At 36.2% G+C, this 4,367-nt stretch overlaps 1 non-coding gene across 1 annotated transcript; it reads left to right on the top strand.

Moving 5' to 3' along the window:
- Positions 1 to 2,750: 2,750 nt before the first annotated feature.
- LOC131837436 (U6 spliceosomal RNA) lies at positions 2,751 to 2,852 on the top strand. The gene has a single exon (XR_009356045.1). It is a non-coding gene; the product is annotated as a U6 spliceosomal RNA (small nuclear RNA).
- Positions 2,853 to 4,367: the final 1,515 nt, after the last annotated feature.

Raw genomic sequence — 4,367 nt, 5'->3', positions numbered from 1 at the left:
TTTAAGCTTGGTAGAATTTCTTTATGAACCCATTCAAGCCTGGTCCCTCTTTAGAATGAGCACTTGTACAATTTTCTTTTCTGTGAAAATTAGTCTGTTTAAGTTTTCTCTCTCTATTGGGATCGATTTAAGTTAAATCAGTTTTCCTAGGAAAGCATACATTTCCTCGAGGTTTTACATTTTCTTTTCAGAGTTACTCAAAATAGTCTCATGACTTTTCATATTCTCTCTGGGTGATTATTGCCCTTTGTCATTTCTTATTTTGTCTTTTTTGTGTGTTTTATCCCACTTCATAAGATTAAGCTTGTCTATTTTAAAGATTTTATTTATTTATTTGAGAGAGAGCACGAAATGGGGGAGGGTCCGATGCGAAACTCGATCCTGGGACTCTGGGATCATGACCTGAGCCAAAGGCAGATACTTAACCGACTGAGCCACCCAGGTGCCCCAGGTTCGTCTATTTTATTTCCCAAAGAACCAACTTTTTGAATCATTTATTAATTCTATTTTTTTGTTGTTGTTTTCTATCTCATTGATGTCTGTTTTTTTTTTTTATTCTCCATTTCTGAACTTTTTGTTTTCCTTTTCCTTTTTTCTAGCTATTTTAATTGGTTATTTATTTCCTGTTTAAAATTTCTATGTAGATATATAGCAATTTTATTTACATTAATTGATATACCGTACAATTCCCATAGTTCAGGTGTGCAATTCACTTGTTTTCTGCATACTCACAGCCTTGTACCGCCATCACCATGATTAAATTTAGAACATCTTCATTACCTCAACAAGATACCCCACAACGACTAGCAGTTCCTCCATAATGCCCCCAAACTTCTTCGCACCAGGCAATCACTAATTTCCTTTCCGCCTCTATAGGTGTGCCTCTTCTGGTTCTTTCATAGAAATGGGATCCTACACTATGTGGGCTTCTGTGACTGGACTCCTTGGCATAGTGTTTTCAAAGTTTATACGTGTTCTAGCGTGTATCAGTAGCTCATTCCATTTTATGACTGAAGAATACTCCATCGTATGAATATTCCACATTTAATAAGTTCATGGACATTTGGTTATTTCCACTTTTTTCTTGTTATAAATCATGCTGCTATGAACATTCACGTGTAAGTTTTTGGGTGGACGTGTGTTTTTATTTCTTTTGGTTATATAACTGGGAGCGGAATTACTAGGTCACATGGTAACTGGTTTTTGACTTTTTGAGGTTGCCAGATTGTTTTCCAAAATGGCAGCACATTCCCACCAGAGTTCCAATTTTTTTACAATAAGCATTTCATGTCAATGCTTATTGTTCTGTGGCTCTTGGATTCTGCTGTCTAGTCGGTGTAAAATGGCGTCTCATTGTGGTGTTGCTTTTCTATTTCCCTGACATCTAATGTCAAATGGTCAAATGATGGCTAATTGTCAAAAATCAATACATTTTCATGTGCCTTTTGGCCATTTGTGTATCTTCTTTAGAGAAATGCCTGTTAAGATCAATTGCCTATGTTTTTACTGAGGCATAATTGATGTATAACATTATATTTCAGGTGTACGACATAATGATTGAATATTCGTATATGTTGCCAGATGGTCACCAATAAGTCCGGTTACCATCCATCACCATACATAGTTAGGAAATTTCTTTCTTATGATGAAAACCTCTAAGGTTACTTTATTAGCAACTTTCAAATATGTAATATTAACTATAGCTACCATGCTATACATTTTTATTACTGAGTTATAAGAATTCTTTATATATTTGGATCAACTGCCTTATCAAATGTAATTTACAGATATTTTGTCCTAATTGTGTTGTCTTCTCTTGTTTGATGGTATCCTTGAAACACAAAATTTTCTTAATGTTGATGAATTCTAATTCATTTTTTCTTTTATCACCTGTGTTTTTTAATATTATATCTAAGAAAGCTATGCCTAAACCACAGTCATGAATGTTTGCTCTACATTTTCTTCTAAGAGTTTTATGGTTTAAATTCTTTTTTTTTTAAGATTTTATTTATTTATTTATTTATTTGACAGAGAGAACACAGCAGGCAGAGTAGGAGAGGGAAAAGCAGGCTCACCCTGAGCAGGGAGCCTGATGCAGGACTTGATCCCAGGGCCCTGGAATCCCAGCCCAAGCCGAAGGCAGACACTTAACCGTCTGAGCCACCCAGCTGTGCCTGTGGTTTAAACTCTTGCATTAAAGTCCGTGGTCAGTTTGAGTTAATTCTTGTGTATGGTACGAGGTAGGGATCCATGTGTAAAGCTAGTTGCCTCAGTGTCATTTGTTGGGAAGACTGTTTCCCCCCAATTGAATTGTCTTGGCACTCTGGTCAAAAATCAACTGACTGTAAAACTAAGGGTTAATTTTTGTATTCTCAGTTCTCTTTTGTTGATAGTGTCCTTCTGTCAATACTGCACTCTCCTGATTACTGTGTCTTTATGATAAATTTTGAAATTAGAAGTGTGAGTCCTCCTCCAATCTTGTTCTTTTCCCAGATTGTTTTCATTATTCGGGGCCCCTTGAATTTCCATATGAATTTCAAGGTCAGTTTGTCAGTTTCTGCAGTGAAGTCAGAGAGATTTGATAAGTGATTGTGTTGAATCTATAGGTCAATAGGTAGAGAATTCCTATCTGTAATCTGCTCAGGCTGCGGTGACCAAATACCATAGATCAGATGTTTTGTTTCCATGGTTACCTGTAGACTGCTATCTCAGCGTAGTATCCTTACTCCTTTTAAAAATGCTGTCGGTTTGTGTTCACTTTGGAAGCACATATACTAAAGTTGGAGCAATAGAGATTAGCATGACCCCTGAGCAAGGATCACACACAAATTCTTGAAGCAGTCCAGATTTAAAAAAAAAAAATGCTATCAGTGGTAACATTATCCAAAGAACTTTCTATAATGATGAACATGTTCTTTATTTGTGTTCTCCAGTATGCTCGCTGCTAGCTTCATATGAAATGACATGTGAATTGAGGCCACTATAATTGAGAAACTGAATTCAAAATTGCATTTAATGATAATTAACGTACATTTAAATAGCCATCTATAGCTGGTGGCTACCATGTTGGATACTGTATGTCTTTTTTAAATTCCTTACTATGAACAATATTGAAATTAGTAAACTCTTCTTTCCCTCTCCTCCTTCTCCCCAATGTATTTAATGTAGTATCTATTTAGTGCTCAATGAAACCTTTAAGGCAACCAGCAGGCTTAACTCTCTATAATATTTTTCCCTTGTCTGCCCATTTCTGATAGCTGAATTACATCTTTGTTATCAGAGGTATGACAAGTACAAAGTATTTTTCACCCTAGCCCCACTACTCTTCATTCTATAGTTAAGTATATTCGGGGTCATAGCTCTTAGGAAAAGCTTCTCTAATCATTTCTTGATTGCCTGAAGCATATTAGTTAGTAGATTACTCAGGAAGGGCACACAGGAGAATTATCCCCTCATTCCCTCCACTTCATCACAGTCTGTAGCCCTTACACTTAACGGTCACTTTGGCCAAATTAAAAAAAAAAAAAAAATTGGCTTCCATTTTCTTTCTTGGGTATCTGTACTATGTTACTTCATTTCTTCCATTGCGTTTTAGCATTAAAGTATTCTGTGAAGGTGTAATACCTTGTAAGTTACTTGATCATTTTACCTTAAGCCAAAAGGATTTCTATTCTGTGAAGTTAATAATTTTAATAGAGTGTGTCTTAGAGTTGTCCTTTCTGGTCCAGGCACAACATGTCCCCTTTAAACATAGTGACTCATGGTTCAGGTCACTGTGTTTGTTTTCAGGAAAGTTTTTCTTTGATAGTTGCTTTTATTTGTTCCTCTCTACTGCCTTACTTTTACTTTCTTTCTTTTTGTTGGGGAAGGTGAGGGAGCAGAGGGTTGGGGGAGGGCGGGGGAAGAAGGGTCTGTTAGCATATGTTGGATTGTCTTTGCCTTTCTTCTTTACCCATCACTGTCTCTCAAATCCTTTTGATCTTTTTCTTCTACTAATTTTCTTTTTATATTTCCATTTTATATCCTATACTGTTTCCCTTTTTCCATCCCAATTATTCTGCTAGTTTTTTTAATTTGAGGAGACTGGAAAACCATGCCAGTGTCACCCTCTTGCCCTTATCCTTATTGTGTTTTAAAGTTGCTTTGTTAGTGTCATTGTGTTTTGCTCACAGAACAACTTTATTTATGAGGGGGAAATACCTGTAGAGGTATATTAATTCTAAAAGATTCTTCATCATCTTTTTATACCAGATGAGTTAACGTAAACGGGTCCAGTGAAGCCATCCAGCGAAGTGAGTGAGTCCTCCTGGTGTTGGCAAGTGAACATCCTGTGGCAAAAACCCTTACAAATTTAAGTGAGATATTTT

This window comes from Mustela lutreola, chromosome 7 (genome assembly GCF_030435805.1).
Source record: "Mustela lutreola isolate mMusLut2 chromosome 7, mMusLut2.pri, whole genome shotgun sequence".
In the NCBI taxonomy this organism is placed as follows: Eukaryota; Metazoa; Chordata; class Mammalia; order Carnivora; family Mustelidae; genus Mustela; species Mustela lutreola.
Note: the sequence above shows the minus strand (reverse complement) of the source record. Positions and strands in the feature narration are given on the sequence as shown.